A 20,522-nucleotide genomic window follows, 5' to 3' on the forward strand; every position below is an offset into this window, starting at 1 on the left:
GCGACGGTATTTGTGTTTTGTTGTCTATGATCCTTTTTTCTTTTAAGATCTGATCATGATTTCGATTGCGCCTCTAAGCTACTAAAAAAAACCATGGCCATTTTTTTTAATCCTTCTGATCCTATCTTTTCCTTCTATATCGCGGTCCGGTGAGTCTAGAAGTTAAACCACAGTAAATCTCCATTTCGGGCAATTCATGCACCCTGCGCGATAGGAATCCGTTGGGAAACAATTCATGTACCCTACTCCTTCATTGTGGAAGCTATTCGTGAACATGTGTCAAGTACATATTTCACTAGAGTAAGTCGATCCCACCACGTGGGCGAAGATAACCTAACCCGGGCAAGCTCGCAATGCGCAGTATTAGCACATCAGCCATATGTTATGCTACAACAACTAATTAAAGCCATCAGGCTACACACTAATTCGATTAACGAGGTGAAAAAGAAAAACACAAGAAAAAGGGAAGGTTCTAATATTATAAGCGTCGGCGTATATGTAGTTATGCGAATATATCGTGGTTAGATCCTGTGGCTCGGTACCATTTGTTCACGAAAAACTAGCGCTACGAATTAACGTTAAGTTCTGAGACGCGGAGAAATATAACGTACAAAATTACTTTAGTAGGTTTTCCTCGTGGTTTAGGGGTAGCGGATTTAGTATTGTTGTCAACTCTGGATAGCATTTACACTGCTGAAGAATCTTGTAAAATAAACATAAACAATAGAAATATGTTAAATTTGTCGTCCAACACAATACCGAGTATCGAAACTAAAATGTAATATTCAAACGTAAGAGAGAACTAACTGCGTAGTAGTTTAATATTTAAAAAAATGCGGTAAATTTTCCTACGACTATTTTCTCAATAAGGTTGTCGAAAGTCGGTTGATTAAATTTAATTTAAAGTTTTTAAATAAATGTTGTCTAAACACTCGAAGTAGTGTAAAGTTTAATGTTTAATAAAAGTAAGTAAATAAATTATACATTACTTGCGATTGTAAGTTCATTGATTCGTATATAGAAACGTCAGTATAAATCGATTTTTATTTATTTATTTACTGATTAGGCAGTACACAATACGCATTACAAGCTAAAAAAAGATACAGAATAATTTTTTTCCTATGATGCGATTTATCAGAATATTTGTTGCAATTAAGACAATAATTTTATAATGTTATTACGTTGGGTATTGATAGTGCGTTGAAACATCTTGTGAAACTATTTTAATTTGTCTAAAGTACCACCGGGCTGAAAAGGAAATTTGGATCTGAGTCAAAGGCGACCGCTGGCAAACAATAACTCGGTAAAGACGAATAGTTACGATAGGAATTATCTTATTTTACCCGAGTAGGGTTTGTTTTTTAGTGCGCGTTGTGTAATTTCACCGGGAGTTGTGCCAACAGATCATAAATGTCAGTGTGGACACTAGAAATTAACTATAATTAAGGTCGTTAAAATAAGGTCCTTATTATAAATGCAACAGAGACTGACATCAATCTCATTATGGATATATATATATATATATATATATATATATTTTATTGCTTAGTTGATATGCAAGTGGCCCATGTTATTAAACGTCTAAGATCGAATAGGCATTGAGCTTTATTGTATTTCAACGATATTAAAACAACAAAGTATCTGGTGGGAGCATCTCCGCGTATAATTCTGAAGTTTTATTTGGTTGTTGCTTCTGATAGCTTCCAACAGTATTGAGACTAGATGAGAAGGATCCGTGAGAACGTGTGAGTGTGAAGGTTGACGGTGGTATTTGCATCACAGTGCATTAGCTTCTCTTCTCTTTTAAGACCAGGCCGGGTTTTTTTTTTCTCCTACCTATGCTGATAGCCTTGAGAGGCTATTTCAGCTTCACCCTAACGTGTGTAGGTGAGCTCACGGGGCTCAAACCGGAGTGTTTCCAACACTGACCCTAGCAAGAGCAGTGCTTCGCAGAATCTACCACCGGATCGGAAACGCGACTCACTGAGAAGATCCGACGAGAAACTCAGTGGGCTGTGTCTATCGGTTAATTCGCTCGTCGAGCCCTTCGTCGCAAGCGACGGGTTCGACGAGGACGGTGACCGGTGCTTGTGGTGCCTAAAAGCACCGTTAATGGATCGGGAGGATCCGTAATGACGTGCTTTGGGCGACGTCGACTGTTTACCATTCGGTCTACAAGATGGGGTAAGTTGTGAGTGAACTCATTTTGAGTATAAGAAAATACTTCTATTAAACACTCCCTGTTCTAAATCCAAATTACTCAATACGATGAATTCATATTTTTAGTTTTAAATCCATTATACCGAAACGTGATAGTTACTAATGATGCCTTTGAAATAAAATTTTAAGCGGCACGTGTCAACCCTATGTAATCTTATGATACAACATCACATTTTGGTCAGAGCCACTCCGAGCTCGCGGTTGATGTACGAGAATACGTAGGGGAGACCGGGGCAAGATGAGATAGCTAAGACAAAACTCGCTGTACAAAGACAATTATACTCTTTAATTAAATTCTTTAAGAAAATAAGTAACACTTATACATTTGTTTCTTAAAATTAATAATTTTATCAAGCAAAATCACAGAAGTTTTTTGACAAATAATGATTAACGATAATGTGGCGAATTTCCCGTCTTGCCCCATGGACGGGGTAAGATGGGAAATGCTATGGGGCAAAAGGAGTACGTATTTTAATCGGGCAGACAGCGTTCACAAATGTGTGCCTCGTCGTCTTCTTCATCTACTTCGGCACCGGAATCGTGTGCCCAACCATGGCAAATACTGCAGATAGCCCAACCCTCAGTTGACTCTTAGTATAAGTAACCACGGCCGTCTGGTGTAGTGGTAAGTGACATGGTCACTACCTTCGATCAACAATAGTAACTAGATAAAGGGATACGTATAAAATTAAAGCAAAAACTGTCCGCGTAAATATATACTTATATAGCTACATTCGTTTACTAACAAACGGAGAAAAAAGTTTTGAAACACTTTTACTTTCAAACTAATAACAACTATGGCACCTAGTAATAAAGTCACAAATCTCCAAAACATTATCTAATACTTACGATCATTCGTTACATAAAACGAGCAAAGCAATAAATTACTCCTGTCACTTACCAATAAAAAGACATATTTTAAACAACTTTTAATGTTAAATCAATCTTAAGGCGCAACAAATAAAGTAACTTTTCCCTTAATTGCTCTGAGAACTAACATCGTTTTGCTTTATTTATTTTTGCTTCTTGAAATGCCGATTTCTATTTACTACAGGAGGTAAGGGAGTCGCGCTTAACACTAAAATAATTTATTAATGAATTAAAGTAAAAGTTTAGTTGTTTACTTTTTATGTTTTGGAAATGTATGTTTGTTAGTATCTATACATTACTTATTATTTTATTAGCGTTACGTTTTTGTGTAATATATATTTTTAAGTTCTCGCGACCAGTGCACATAATAAAACAACGTTTAAACGGTTTCAAGCGTGGTATTTTTATTACAATGTTTCGGCCACATTTCAGTAGCCGTGAGCACGGAAGGCAAAGATGTCCAGTGTCAATAAGCGGAGTTCTTAGCTGGCTTATAAAAGTCATCTCTTGTTTCTCTGGCGACAATCGAGATCCATTCTGCACACGTGATTGCTAGGAAAGCTAAAATAAAAATGGAAAGCTAAGTATCTAATGAGAGTCCAACAAACAGACACAAAAGTAGCATTAACCAATTTTAACCAACAAATTTTGAAGTGCTGCTAACAAATTTTAAAAAATTATTACAACACAAATCTACTCCATGCATTTACTGTTCTGTTAAGCAAAAGTTTGTCCATGTGTTGGCCGAGTCCTGGCCAACATTTGTAGCGGTGGTTAAAAATCGGTAATTTTGTTCAAAATTTAATATTATTTATAAGTTTAAAGCTTACAATGTAGTTTATACTTCATGTACTTACCGAAAGTAAGATACTCCGGCCAATAAATTGCTTTTTCGGGCCTTATTTTTGCAACTTTTGAATACACACTGCGGTATTGTGAGACGGGTTGACATTGGCTGTGTTTGAAGTGAACTAAACAAAATAAGAGCTCACATTTCAAGTGCGCTGTTATTTGACGAGACGGATTTTATGCACCGACCCGAAATCTAGTTACTATTGTTGATCGAAGGTCACTACACAGGAGGTCGCGGGTTCGAATCCCGCCAAGGGAGGATATTTGTATGATAAATATAAATGTCTTTTCCAGGGTTATGGATGTTTATTAAATATATGTATGTGTATAATAAAAATCTTAAATTTATTTCCGTTATCTGGTACCTGTAATACAAGTTCTTTACGAACTTAGCACGGGACCAGTTAACGTGGCGTGATTGTATAAAAAAAGACAAAAAAAAGAAAGAAAGACTAAACCACAATAGATGCAGGCCCAGTCACCGTCCTCCAATTATGATGAACTATATTCCGATTCGATTTCTTTGGCGAGTCTTTTAGCTTGATGCTTGTTTTCAGTTCTTTTTATCTTCTTATTTCCAACTTTGTGTATTCGTTTTTTACGCCAATCTTCTCCTGCCATGCCAGCTTCTTCATTAAGTGGGCTATCTATATGATTTCGCTGAGCCAACCGATAAGCTATTACACGAAGTTATTTTCCGGTTAACCGTGCTTCCTGCATACTTAGTAATTACCGGAATCAGTGTCGTCATCCACAGTATCACGAGCTTTTCTTACACGGCCGCGGAACATCATATGTAGCATAGGCTCGAGGAAGCCCCATCCTGTTATTAAGAACCCATAAGACCCAGAACTTCAGGATCCCATTTGCCACGATCTGTTTTTCGTTTATAGTTCCGAACCATTGTATCTGAGAAAAAAACTTTGTGAGAAAAGCAACGATATTTCTTGCTTATGTAGAAGTTACAACAATATGTACTTATACTTTTTTTTATACCACTAAGTCAGCAAAGAAGCTTACAGTTCGCCTGTCGCCTGATGGAAAGCAGTTACCGTAGCCTATGGACGCTTGCTTAACCAGGTTGCAATACTATCGATAGGTAAATGGGTACACAGAAGAAGTTATTTAAACCACAAGGAAGGGGCAAAACGGGATAGTATTTCGTTATGCCCCGATCATGGTGCCCCGACCTATATGTATTCAAATAAGTTGAAGCAATTCTAATCTTAAATCTTACCGGCGCAAAAATCTAATCGGAATTTAAAGTGTTATAGTACTACAACACGCTGATGATTAAAACATTATATTAATTCAAGTACTTACATGTCTGCACATCAGTTTCTTAACCAAAAACCGGATAAAAACACTTGCAAAATCAGTTTTTTTCCTATACAACGCAAAAACGAGATCCAATACGTTCGCTTTGCTCGGACGCACTTGCGCAGTCTGAATTTCGTACAAATGGCGCCGTTACCGGTCCGAACAAGATTACCATTCATAGACAAAAGCTTATTTCCCGTCCTGCCCCGAACTTCATCTTGCCCCGGTCTCCCCTACCTACGTTGTTAATTCTAGCACATCTGAAGACGTACAAGGTCGAATCGATATTGCGAAAGCGAAAAATAGTACATTTACGAACTCACAGCGCGATGTGAAGCGGTTATGTAAAACTGTGGAGACTGTATGACAAACTTACAGATTGTTTTTTTTATTTTTATTTTATTGCTTATATGGTTAGATGAGCTCACAGCCAACTTGGTGTTAAGCGGTTACTAGAGCCCATAGACATCTACAACGTAAATGCGCCACCCACCTTGAGATATAAGTTCTAAAGTCTCAGTATAGTTACAACGGCTGCCCCACCCTTCAAACCGAAACGCATTACTGCTTCACGGCAGAAATAGGCGGGGCGGTGGTACCTACCCGTGCGGTGCTGCCAGTAAGTGTGTTGCATGAGTGAAGATTATTATTTGATGGATCATTATTAGGTCATAATTCCTTTAGGAGAACGGCGTGTCGACTGTCATTAATGTCTTTATGTAATGAAATTAAAATCTGTTCAGAAATAGCGAAGCCACGTTTTAATTTCAAGTGAACACCATATCAAGGTTTGACGTCAATTTTCACATCCGCCACGCTATCTCTCTTCTCTTTATAGAAAAACTCAGTTTGCGGGAAAGGGACAGAGTATCTCCTCTTACAATTAATGTCCACCAAAAAAACTTAGGAGACATATTCAGTTTTTAGCAGTGTCTGAGAACCAAGCTTTGACTAGCGTGGTATTGTTAGCTAAACGACGAAATGTATTTCCTTTTTTCAACATAATTCAAACATTACCTTAACTGTACCTTTTCTAAATTGTCATTGTTCATATCATTTTTAAACTAGATATTTTTAAGTTTCTATCGCTGCAGTAATATTTTCTTATTGGATTCACTTACATTTAATGGAATTAAACATTACCAAGTAAAACTTTTACGCTGATAGTATGGTCCTGTATTTTGGGAAACAAATATAATATTGAGACTTAATGCTGTCATTTATCGCTATCTTCTTTGGTTGTTTTAGTTAGCAGCATGTATGATTTTATACTTGGAACATCTGAACAGTATAGTCTGCGGTCGGTTGATACGACTATCGATTGATATTTGAATGTAGGTTAATACTAAAAATAATATCAAAGGAGAGTTCAACGGAACTTCCAAGGTCTCATCAAGTCAACAATGGGCTTGGCATTGGAACACGGCTTTGTGCGTTTTTCCGGTTGCTGGGCTGAATTGAGAACGAATTGTTGGGGGTATAAGGTATTACGAATGTAGGATGGGTAAGAACGGAACGTTTGAAATAGCATGAAATGGAACGTTAAGATGTGAGTGCCAGAAAGGGAAAAGAGAATGACAGCCGAGAATGACAGAGAAAATGAAGATGGCGAAGACGGATAAGGCGTAAAAAATGTGTTAGATAATTTTAAGTTTATGATAAGTTTTTAATTGTAATAACAGAAGATTTTGGAACAGTGGAATAATTTTATTTTATGTACCACGATCCCAATTCTACATAAATACTAAGTGAACTTTAATTTCGGACAGTCTCAATTTTCAACAACATTTTTTAACATTTTTTTTGTGGTTTAATAGGTAAAAAACCTGAGAGATGTACTCGATTTGAGTGCAAAGCAGATAAAATAGAAGGAATAATATGGGAGCTGGTGACCTTTTAAAATCATGAAGGTCATGAATTCATCTGACTACAAGGCAAAAAGAAGAAAATCAGAACGTAGGGACATTTCGTACCTAATATGACACAGGAGTACGCCTAACAATTAGGCTATTGATACATTTTGCCGATTCAATTTTTAATATGTGATGTTATTCCCTCATCGAACGTTTGAGATGGTATGGACATGTGATGAGACGAAATGAAAATGAGGTTGGTAAGAGTGTTAACTATGAATGTGGAAGGATATAGAGGAAGAGGTAGACCTAAGAAGAAATGGATGGATTGCGTGAAAGACGATATGGGTAAGAGGGGAGTGAGCGAAGAAATGGTCTATGATAGAAGAGTATGGAAGGAGAAAACATGTTGCGCCGACCCCAGGTGACTGGGAGAAGGGCAGGATAATGATGATTCCCTCATCGAACATTAGTCGATTATGAAAAACCTTTTCTGCTGCATTAAACATAATAAATTGTTCAAGAAAATAAAATAGACCAACAGCTTACGGAAGGCCACATTCCCTCGGAATAAACGAGAGTATTGAAATCAACATAGCCCCGAATGTAGTTTATTTTCGTATCCCGAATTAATAATGAACGAGGAAGAAATTCAGTTTGAATTTACAATGTTGCCACATTCAAGTATTTTAAAATATAATGTACTTTCTTAATGTTATTTAAGGCGGAAGATGCGACAAGGACGTATTCTGTTTCCTTATGTTCAAAGATAAATAGTTGTGAATTAATCGATAATTCGACGAACAAATTGATTGTTTTCTTTCTAGAAAGTTAAGTGAATTGGAATCTCATCGGTCGGAAGTAATCGAGTTACCTACAGGTAATGTTAAATTATACTGGAATGGTCACAGAACGAGATGACGTTTTACCTAATGCCTATTTAAACTAATCTATTTATTCTGGAGAATTGTATGATCATGAATATCAAATAAACGTTTTTATTGTGTTTTCTAATTAAAAATGTAGGTCTAAACGAATCTTAAGTAGAGCACCATACAATTATTTTTATTTTTTATTGTTTAGATGGGTGGACGAGCTCACAGCCCACCTGGTGTGTTACTGTTGAGTGGTTACTGGATCCCATAGACATCCACAACGTAAACGCGCCACCCACCTTGAGATATAAGTTCTAAGGTCTCAAGTATAGTTACATAACTGAATAATAATTCCTATAAATTATTTCACCGAATAATAAAATTCTTAGATTCATTACGTAAGTAACCGTAAGTGTATCCATTGCTTAAAAACGATGTTAATACCATTTATTCATCTACACTAGAGAATCAATGAATGTCTCATGGTTGTGTCAAGGTAATTTAACTATTTATACGCGCAACAGTTCAATGTCAACATTTTTGTCATCAGATAATCTCTGAATGTGACGTAAAAAATGTTTTTCAGAATAATCCAAAATACTCTGTTACTTGATATTAAGTCCGGGATCTTATGGTCGACACGTGTGACTTGCTGGATCAGCGGACCAATTTCGAAGCGGGTCACGAAATGTTTGACCCTTTAATAAATATTGGTAGCAAGGGACGTTATAATTTCGCACAGGGCTATTTTGGTACCGTTACATGATTATTAGAAATTCGAAGGATAGGTTATATGTTATTTGTATGCAGTTTTTTCCTTAGTTAATTTTTGGTAGCCTAAAAGGCTATTCCAACTAAGTGTTGACGAGTAGGTGAGCTCACGGTCTGAACCTGAGAGAATTTGCTAACAACAGCCCTAGCAAAAGCCCTACTCCGTTGAATCTACTACTGGGTCGGAATCGCTAGGTACCCATTGAGAAGATCCAGCGAGAAACTGTACGTCGAATTGTATGCAATAGGGATGACAATTTTAAACGATTTTTTAAAATTGTTTCTCAAACTTTAAAAGCCCCAGCTGAAATCTCACCTTCATTTCATGTTGGGACCAAATTAATCAGTGAGCTAACCTTAAATCATACACTAATAATAATGATAAGTCATTTATGACATCATCTTACGGGATTGATATTCAGTTTAACTGGAAAGTTGTCAGAATTATAACAATAAATTGTAAAGTATGACATGTAATCGTGTAAATAAATCATAAAAAATATATTTGGTTCTCAATTATTTAGAAAGTTATTTTTTATGAGTTGGGTTCTATTAAATCGTCTTAGAAAAAATATTTGGTAGATTAGATAATTAGATATTTTGTGTTGACAGTAAATACTGCGATATACAGAATTGGGAAAACATTTGGTCAGTTCAGATTCTTAATTGCATTTAATATTGTTTTTTTTTCTCCTGCCTATGCTGATAGCCTTGAGAGGCTATTTCAGCTTCACCCTAACGTGTGTAGGTGAGCTCACGGTGCTCAAACCGGAATGTTGCTAACACTGACCCTAGCAAGAGCAGTGCTTCGCAGAATCTACCACCGGATCGGAAACGCGACCCACTGAGAAGATCCGGCGAGAAACTCAGTGGGCTTTAATATTGTAACTCGATGACTGTTATATATAGTTAGCGATGCGTAAGCTCTCCAAAAGATAAACGTGAAATGGTACAGGAGAAAACGTCAGAGGTCGCGGCGTCAGAGATCGGCAGCGTCAATTGTCAATGGAATCAAGCACTTACTGCATTAGAATTACGAATATTCTTCTGAGGAGTCCCGGTGTGTGCTGTTCGCATTTTTGTCACGGTAAACAGATCGGCGACCCAGTTTTCATTGTTTAGAGAACGAACGCACGCGGCGCTTCGCCAAAAATCTATTTTGATTTTCCAATCTACGCGGCGCGCGCGCTGTCTGTTGGATTACATTTTTTTGCAGTGTTTATATCGGTGTATCTGTGATCCGGCCACGCGGTTTATCCACTACCGGTATGGCCGAAAGAAAACCACGTGTTCGTTTATTACGAAGAAACACGAAGAATGATCTAGAATGTACCTAATTAATTTAATTTCAATTTGATGATCTATGTTTTATATTGTTTCAGCTCATGCTCATTCAGCTTGTTGATATTGTTAGATGGTATATTGAATAGAAAAAACTAAATGCACGTTTCATTTAAAAGATAAGCGAGATTCAGATTACCGATTTACTGTGACGTCATGATTATCGTTTCCTGAACTTGTTTTTAAATAAGAATAAAACATAACACGGGTCAACACCAAATTTGACTTTGATTGCAAAGCATAAAATTATGATACTTTAGATCGTAATTAGACGAGAAAAAAATACATGGCATGAAACAGTTTGCTTTTGAACTTTAATTAATTGACCACATATGAAACAAAATGCATCAGCATCGTATTTATACTTTCGTGACATTTTAAGATTTTCTGGGCTTGTACAAAACACCTGATCGTTGTTTATGACTCGAGTGCCATCTAGTGGTACTGAGTAAGCTTAAACACCCCACTCTCATAACGCGGTTTTTTTGAAAGTTTTAAAATTAATTACAATTTATAAAAAAAATTTAAAAATGAGTACTATAACTATCACAAAAGCAAACTTTATACCAAGAAAAGGTATTTTATTTTCGTTTTTGTGAATAATTAACCGGAAAACCCTAGTATAAACGTTAGGACAAAGAACGAATTATTTTTTTGTAGAGTTGTGAATTAACGCTTTCTTATTCTTTCTTACGTTTATTTGTTAAGATCCGGCGACTTATTAACGTGGGATATTGGAATCGTACTGTTGAATAGTGTTAATTAAAAAACACTGCCAAATCAGCTGCTCACACAGCGAAGTTTTGTCCGAAAAATGGGAACTAAACGTACGTACTTTTTATTTTTATTAGGCGGCAGATAAAATCATTTCGAATCCAGATTTTCCCACGTTTTAAAATCTAAATGTAAAAATGTATTTACAGGATTTTCGTCATCACTATCAATTCACAGAAATGCACTGCTGGACAAAGGTGTAATTGGTTTTAGCATTTAGCAAAGTATAATAACTACTCTAGAATTTTTTTCAAAATCTGAGTGCCAATTTTTTCGAATTGACAAATAATAATGCTCTTTGCAAAAAAATCATGTTAACTTTGGATCCTTAGATATGAAATTTGATTATATTTATTTAGGATTGCAATCGTTCTAAAATACTGTACGAGTAGTCGCAGGAGTAATGCATTAGAAAGTTTTAGTGTATTAACCTGTTTTAATTAAACAAAATAGTTGTTAGCGATAGTGCAAGGAAATTGCAATTATATTTATACAGGGGGAAAGTAGGAAATCGGTAGTTAAAACTTTCGTTCAAATTAACTTGAGAACTACGCGATGTTATGGATACATAAATATGTATATCTTTGTTTAATCTTGTTAGTTATTCGTTTATATTACGGTAGTTTATATTACGGACTGTTACGTAATAGCTCAGAGCTTATGAGTTGTTATATTTATTAGCTTATGGGATGTTACCACAGTAATTCATTATGATGTAAATATAACTACTGACATAGGTCTAAGTCTTATTAACAATTTATATGAGTCATGGTTACTTGAAATAAAAACATTATTATTATTATTATTATAATATTCGTCGGTACCATTAATAATTCATAATAATTACATTACTGATGCTTCCTGGACCCTATAACATGTCCTTCTTCAAACGAGGCTTGCGGAGAGTATTCAGAGGTAGACAGCGGCTTAGATCTATCCCTGGCATTATCGACGTCCATGAGTGACGGTAACCACTCACCATTCTTCTTTGTCTCCACCGTATCCTACTAGGTGGGGTCGGCACAGCGAGTTTTTCTATTCCATTCTCTTTTATCAGCCGTCATCTCAACATTCACTCCTCTCTCTCTCATATCGTCATTCACACACTCCATCTATGTGTTCTTTGGTCGACCTCTTCAGCCTCTACCTTGCACTACCATTTCTATACATCTCCTAGACACATGCATCTCTTGTCTACGCATCATATGTCTATACCACGCTAACCGTTAGCTCTTTAATTTGTCAATCACTTTCACATTTCCTCTGGTAGCCATTCCCCATTAGGCTATATACTCGTCTGCCTATAAAGGCAATAAAAAATAATAATTTTACGAGCCCCACTAAGTCCCAGAACGTAAATGTATTTGACGCAAATTCATAATGAACTGGGCACACGTCCAACGTGTTGGGAAAATCAAAACTATTTGTGAAGATTTACGTTATTAATTATAATGTAATTTTAGTATTGTGAAGATCAACTGAAGAACTACATGTTTGAGTGCTCTTTTAGTGAATGTTAAGCTGTTTGTTATTGACACTTTGACTTATCGTAGAATTTGCGTCTGAATAAAAACAATAAAGAGTAAGTTGAAGGCGTCGTGGCCTAAAGGGAAAGGAGTGAGGTGGACACATAAGCCATACGATTACGCCCGTCTCAAAACGCACAGGAATATACAAAATGTTTTCATATAAATTGACTTCGTCGATTTAGGAAAAGCCATATTGAATCTATAAATGCAAAAGTCCGGGTTCCGTATACGGCTGGAGCCATTCCGATGAAACTTTCCAGGAAGGCTGAAATTAGCATAGCGGGTGATCCTGTGATGTTTGGTAGCGATCGGATAAAAAGTCAAATATCGGCCGGCTATACATCGAAACATTTGTTCTTGAAGATTAAAAAAAATTAAAAACAGCTTAAATCTTAACATTTGCTCTAATAGTTCTGGGGAGAACTTTGTTTACATCTGCGATAACGTCATCAGAGCCATTTCCACAGATCCAACGATATACCCGGATTTTAATGGGAACTTTAACCTCTATCTATGAGCGTGCAATGTTTTGTAAATAATGAACTAAAAATAATAATAAAATTTCTCCCGGATACTAAACATATCAAATTAGTCTCGAGTCTCCTGCAAAGGTGTGCGATGCCAATGTTACATGGTTCGTTCTATTTCAGTACGTTTGGAATATTGAAGAAAGTGCTGACGCATGCGCACGTCAGGGGGCTCGGTGTTGCTGTGCTTTAGTTGATATACCTACGCCTTAAATTATACTATTTTGTTTGTAGTTTCTGGTAGAAATGTATTATTGCTAGTTCGTAAAGTTCAAAAATTTTTTGAAAAAGATTAGAAGACGACTTAAATCTATTTATGTAAATCCCCAATACGATGAAAAGATGATCAAAAGAGGCGTAAGCATCAAAGTTCCAATATTTTATAATAAAGTAGAAGATTTGGGACCCAGGCTGGATACACTATTTGTTACTTTATGAATACGGAGGTAATTTTACTATCTCTTTAATATTTGATTTATTCCATTGTAGTTTTCGGTAGGTATATATTTGAGAGCTGCTCTCTTTGGTTATGTACTGGCCGTATTTTAGTAAAACGTTAAAGTGTGACTGTATGCGTCTTAACATTGAGTACCAAAATTATTACCTGTCAGAATCACATATATAAGCGGAAGTTTTTTGAAGTGAAACTTCTTTATCGGCGTTGGAAAAAAAATTACCGTCACATTTTTCGGTTACGCGTCACATTTTTCCGTTACGCGCCATCTTTTTTGTATTCATGTCTATGATAATAAAATCCTTTTGTTTAAACTTTATCTAATTTAACTTTATTTAACCAATTTCTAGAAAGTTGCATGTAGATCATTTTTCGAAAAATAAGGCCATAAAGAAGTTTCACTTCTTACGTGTGTACACTAGTACACGCACACATTTTTTTCTCACAGGGGTTATAATGTGTGACGTGTAACTGTATACTATTGGACTTTGAAATTTGTCGTCGCACGTGACTACCGTTGATCACTTTGACATGATTCGTGACTTAAAAGTCAGTAGATACGCATTAAAACAGCGCAGGTTTCGTGTAGTTATTTTGTGCGTCACATGCTGAAAAATATCTGCCGAAAATGTACCTTAATAAATTATTATTTTTATACATTGGTAACATTAACAGCGGTCAAAGCACCGCTCTGAGAATATTCGCCTGTCAAGAAAGAGTCTATTTACGGTAAATTAACTTCACTAGTAGTAGCCTCGCGTTTCACGGATACATTTGTTATGAATTGCTTTATATCTATTTTTCGGTAATAAAGAGAGCACTTTACAATTATTTTTTATTGCTTATATGGGTGAATGAGCCCACGGCCAACCTGGTGCTATGTGGTTACCGGAGCCCATAGACATCTACAACGTAAATGCCGCCACCCACCTTGAGACATGAACTATACGGTCTCACTTCAGTACAACGACTGCCCCACCCTTCAAACCGAAATGCATTCTGCTTCACGGCAGAAATAGGCAGGGTGGTGGTACCTACCGTCAATACAGTCTTTACCATAAGGGCACACGGGGCCCGTGCCCAGGGCCCCCATTCTCAGGGGGCCCCGAAGGACCGACAATTTTAGTCGAGAGCGGTCATTTTCGCAGCTTAAGAGAATAAAAAATGAATTGCTAACAACAATGTTACAAAAACGGCTGAGTAATTTGTCAATTATGGGCATAGAAAGTGATATCCACGTACCATCCTTGCCACGTACCATCCGGCTATGGAATGAGCTCCCCTCCTCGGTGTTTCCCGAGCGCCATGACATGTCCTTCTTCAAACGAGGCTTGTGGAGAGTATTAAGCGGTAGGCAGCGGCTTGGCTCTGCCCCTGGCATTGCTGAAGTCCATGGGCGACGGTAACCACTCACCATCAGGTGGGCCGTATGCCCGACTGCCTACAAAGGCAATAAAAAAAAAAAAAAAAAAAAAAAATATATCCTTCAAAAAATTGACTTTAAAGATATAGTGGAATATTTTGTTCAACAGGAATCCCGAAAGAAACCATTATCGTAATCGTAACCAAAAAACCAGCAGCATTCTAATATAATTAATATTATTATATCATACTGTATTTGATTACCTATAATAAATTGTCATACTCAGTAAAATTTTTTTATTATAATTCGCTTTTTTTACTTTCCAAAAGGGCCTCAAATTCTTGTGTGCCCAAGGGCCCCAGCCTAGTTTAAGACGTCCCTGCCTACCGTGCAGACTCACTAGACGTCGTCGAGCGTAATCAGTAAATTATTAAACTATTTATTGTCGTCCATTACCATGAAGTCAAAGTTTGACATTGAAACTTAAGTTTTGTACTGTGTTATGGTTGCCGTAAACCCATAAAAAGACACGAACATCCAGACCACGAATGGCGTATTTCGAAGACACTCACTGTGAACAGGAGCCCAGGCCGCAATGCACAGCTTACTAACCATTAAATAGAATAACAACATAGTCAATAGATAAATACTAAAAAAAGGTTTTTTTTTTGTGTGACTCCTGCTAATGGTCATACAAAATATAAGCAACAGCTTTAAATACAAGCGATGCAAGAGTTTATGCTAAAGCGAAGTGAGTATTCATAACTATACATGAAATTACCTATACTAGAGGTCCCGCAGTAGTCGAAATTCGACTATAATTAATTGAAATTGTAAGTTTGTACACTATTATGATTGTTTTTTATACTTCTATAATCACTAATTTTGGCCAAGGCTACACTATAAAAAATATTAACAAAGACAAACAATATTTAATCTCAATTTGACAACAGACGTCAAGAACAAAAGTTTGACAATAAATAGTATGCATGCGTGTGTGCGTCAAATACATGGTATGTAGTGTGTGTAATGTTTTCTTTATTGATTTAATGTATCTTTTATGCATTATTTAAAAAAAATATTAACATTGTGCACTTCTTCTCTATATTCTCTATAAGTGTGGAAAATTTCATACTCCTCCGTCCGCGCAATTTTCGTAAAAAGGGATACAAAGTTTTTGCTTCACGTATTAATATACAGATTTGAATGTAGAAAACATGAATTGATAAGTTCGCGTTTATTTGGTACACTTATTTTAATTGAATGAACTACTAAATTGTTAACTAAATTATGACGAGTTCCATGAACTCCCAAAAGCCCCGAACAAATATTCCTTGGATTCGGGTCAAGGAACTTTTGACAAATACAACTTTATTTCTTGTAACATCCATTGCGTTATTTTTATTGTTTTAGATGGTCAGACGGGAATCTGCAGGATCGGTCATTGTGGCGAGGCTTGGCAGAGTATGTCCAGCAGTGGACATCTGTGGCTTGAAAGATAGAAGATAATCCGACGAGCTCATGGGATGCAAGGCTATGTGTACATATAATTTTTTGGGCGTTGAACAGCAAAGGAAGGATCTTTAACCGAGTGGCGGAAATTGCTCGGTAGGCCGTAAGTCTGAATATACGGAGCTTGTATATGCAAACTTATCTTGAATATGTCGTTAGCAAGATTCAGGTATCACTCAAAAATCTTGTGTTCTATAATAGCTACCCGTTGCAAAGTCGTACAACTTTCACTACATACTTGATTAACGTGTCCAATATCGTATCTGTGTGCTTAGTGCGAGTTTTTAACGTTCTCGATAGCGTAAAAGTTAACTCAAATTTGTGTGCAGTTGGAACCGCGCCCTTAGAGGCAAACGTCGGCAAGCGTTCCAACTCCATACAAATTTGGGTTACCTTTTACGCTATCGAGAACTTTAACACTGAACATACCAACTCTTACAGGTACCTATTTCTTCCATAGTGGGTAGATAACGGTACACGACAAGACGTATTACTTAAAATAAAGAATACAAAAAAAAGTATAATAACTGTAGATTAACTGATAAGAAAAAGTCATGGAGTCAAATGTGCAAAAGCAACAAGATTATTCGCGCATTTTCAATGAAAACGTTCTAAATGGGTCATTTGACCCGTTATGGTATGTTTAGTGTTAAAAAACTCGCACTAAGCATACTGCAAAATATTAAGAAGCATTGTGGTTGGGCTACACTGGTCTTAGCACTTAGGTAGGTTAGGCACAAAAGACTTCTTTGGTCCAAAGCGTCAAGTTTCGCATTTACCGAGATAATTTAAATCACAATACTAAGCCATTCGTTTCCAGAACACTAATTAAGATAAAACACACCACAACTGATCTTCAATTAAAGTCGTTGGCTTGTATTAATTAATAAAGTCGGTCGTCGCAACTGCAGGACTTTGTTCTATTATTAGAATGTAATTGTCCTAATGCACGCTACGCCCGTTAGCCGCACTAAACAATCACAAAAGAACTCTTTCATCTTCTTTCTCGTTACTTTACTGAAATATAAATATTACAATTTTAAAACAAACTAAATTAGAGCCGGAACATATTTTACTGATTAAGGTGGTCTTGCGGGATCCTTGTAGGATTTCAAGCGAATAACTTTTTTTATTTTTATTGCTTAGACAATGGGTGGACAAGCTCACAGCCCACCTGGTGTTAAGTGGTTACTGGAGCCCATAGACATCTACAACGTAAATGCGCCACCCACCTTGAGACATAAGTTCTAAGGTCTCAGGTATAGTTACAACGGCTGCGTCACCCTTCAAACCGAAACGCATTACTGCTTGGTGGTGGTACCTACCCGCGCGGACTCTCACGAGGTCCTACCACCAGTAAAAAATTGCCAGTAAAAAATGCAATCCGGTTTCAAGATTGAAATGTCAGTAATGTTATTGTCACGGTCTGTTCGTCTGTAACTTATGGGGCTATTTCAGCTGCGCTATTTCTAGTAGGACAGCTCATGGGGCTCAACCTGAGAGAACTTGCTAATACTGGCACTAGCAGAATCGCAGGTTCTGTCTATGGGTTAGTTTGCTCGTAGAATTCTGCGATGACCGGTGCTTGAAGAGCCTAAAAGCGCCGAGAGCGGATGCGGAGATTCCGATAAGACAGGTTTTGGGCGTCGTCACGTCGGCTTACGTCGTCTCGTCGCCTGAGTCGGATATTAATTAGCTGCAGCCATGATAGGAGCGTTATCGTGGTGCACCGCTTTGTCGAAATAGCGTTTTGACGCTTCCGTTATAATGTATGCAATTGTGATTGAGAAAGCATGTCTCAAGATGGTTGGTTCTGTGATGACTTTACGCCTGTTTTTATTTAACTATTTCAAAGTCTAGTCAGAAAAAAATACTATCATATACATTAATAAATAGATAATAAAACATAAATTAACTCAACATAACTTCAGTTGTTTCTGATCACTAATTACTAATTTACTAATTATGTTTTAACGGTAGAAACATGTCTGCTTTTTGTTTTCTTTTCTCTAAAATACTATGTCGACGTATTTTACTGTTAGTTTCCTAAATAAATAAAATAAATTAATGAAACAAGACTGAAAATTGTTTTAAAAAATCACTTATATTAAAAATTTATTATTATAAATTGAATAGCCGATGCACGTTGTTTTGGTACTATAGGAAGAGAGAAAGTATAAGAAATAACAGTTTTTTTTTTTCGTATGCATTAAACGGCTTGCAACAAAAACTGCAAGGTCAATTATCTAGTGGCAACGATCAGGGTGCATAATGAAAAGGGCATAATAGTCGTTGGCATAAGTAAGTGTTTCGTTGGAGAAACACTTATCTTTTTATTAAAGTTATTCATTTTGAATGAAAAAAAATAGTACAAAATTCTTGGAGAATAAAACTGTTTTTATTTACTTATGTATCATGTATGTATGCTTTCCTTGTGGCTCCTAAGCTATAGTACAAATCATGTTACTTCACGATTTATGATGCCTCAAGCTATCAAAAATATGAAGTAGATGATAGATCCACCGCTTTTAAATGATATTATATAATTCATTGATGGTGTATTTTTAATTAAATTGTTATACTTTAATCAGACATTGCCAATGTTCATGTTTGTTTTATTTGATTATGCTTCGTTTAGTTTAAATGAAGTTAGTTTAAACTTTTTTCAGTTCGAATTCCCTCCGAAATCATATCGACGCTTGAAAGGCAAACGTGACTAAGCGACAATAACTGCTTTGTACATAAATGATAGGCAATAACCATATTCGATGCGCAAAAAATATAAATTTCTAGGTCTATTAAAATCATTTCAATCCTACAGCTTAGCTTGATATAGCCTCTCAAGGCTATCAGCATGGGTAGGGAAAAAAAAGTAGTTGGCTGTTTGGCTACTCTTATTATATCGCCAATCTCCAACAGCAATATAGCCATTTGCGTTGAGATGAGCACGTACACCTGTACTTCACGGTACGAATGGGAATGGAATTGTTTTGAGGAGCACCCGCCTCGATTACGAGTAGAAGGAGGATGGTTCAATTACTCACCCCGGATTTATCTAATTTTTTTTAACGACTTCAAAAAAAGAAGGTCTTGTTTTCACGTTGTTTCAAATTCGATTCTATTTTGTTACGTGTTTTTTTTTTAATTAAACTTTTTTCTAAACGATTTCGATGATTATTTTATTTGAAAGAAGGTGCTTCTTATGTGGTCTCATTTTTCTCTCAAATTTTATAAAGATCTGAGTAGTAGTTTTTGAGTTATCCTCAATAATGCATACATGATTAACTTCTACTACATTACTAGCTGCATTAATAATGATATATTAATTTTAAAGTCGGTCATTTTTTTAATTCAATTTTTTATCCTTCTCATTAATTTCCCTTGGACATTCGATTTCGACTATCCTGGTAACATTGAAGCAAATGATCACTACATTTAAGTCTCAGTAAATGACCACCATTTTACTGTGATTATATGGCATCCCATATCATCTCATCTCATTGCGTTTAATTTCATCCCAGTTGATTAATGTCTCAAATTAATCATCTTCATTTCATTTCATTTCATTTCTCTCCATATTATCATTTTTCATAAAAATAGGAATATAAATTTAAAATAAGACATGACTTTAAGGTCTTAGTTACCAGGTCACAAAATCCCTTTAAAAAAAAATCACTACATTGGTTAGGTTACATTTTTTTGCGCCGTTTTTATTTATTGGCGAACGAAACCGCCGTGAAAAATTAGTTTGAAGTTATCGAACAGTTATTCTCTTCGGCAACGAGTACACGGAGCCCTTTCTAATACCCGCGGGCGGTACCGGTGCACACCGGTAAATAACTTAAATAGAATTACACGCTTATTACTATGTATTTAGGGCTTAATGTTTATCAGAAAGATATCGACAGACAGATCGATGGGTAGTTTTAATTCGAATTAATATCTGGATTCATTTGTCTGGTTCGTTTTTTATTCGTATATTTCATTTGAACCTAAGCTTAGAGGGCGTATAAGTTGCTAACTGGTTAAAGATAATAATATTTTTGCTGGTGGTAGGACCTTTTGTGAATCCGCACAGGTAAGTACCGCCTCTCTGCCTATTTCTGCTGTGAAGCAGCAATGCGTTTCGGTTTGAAGGGTAGGACAATCTTTGTAACTATACTGAGACCTTAGAACTTATCCGCTCCGGTAACTCCGGTAACCACTTACACCAGGTGGGCCGTGAGCTCGTCCACCCATCTAAGTAATAAATAAATAACAC

The 20,522-nt window shown here is 36.3% G+C and overlaps 1 protein-coding gene and 1 long non-coding RNA gene across 2 annotated transcripts in view; one reads left to right on the forward strand and one right to left on the reverse strand.

Annotated features, from left to right (window-relative positions):
- The window catches only part of LOC101736703 (E3 ubiquitin-protein ligase Hakai), a 118,164-nt gene that overhangs the window by 29,789 nt on the left and 67,853 nt on the right, over positions 1 to 20,522 (reverse strand). The gene's annotated exons all lie outside the window — the stretch shown is intronic.
- On the forward strand, positions 6,835 to 7,923 carry LOC134200926 (uncharacterized). Its single transcript, XR_009976039.1, has 2 exons — positions 6,835 to 6,898; positions 7,080 to 7,923. It is a non-coding gene; the product is annotated as an uncharacterized LOC134200926 (long non-coding RNA).

Source organism: Bombyx mori, chromosome 22 (genome assembly GCF_030269925.1).
Source record: "Bombyx mori chromosome 22, ASM3026992v2".
NCBI lineage: Eukaryota > Metazoa > Arthropoda > Insecta > Lepidoptera > Bombycidae > Bombyx > Bombyx mori.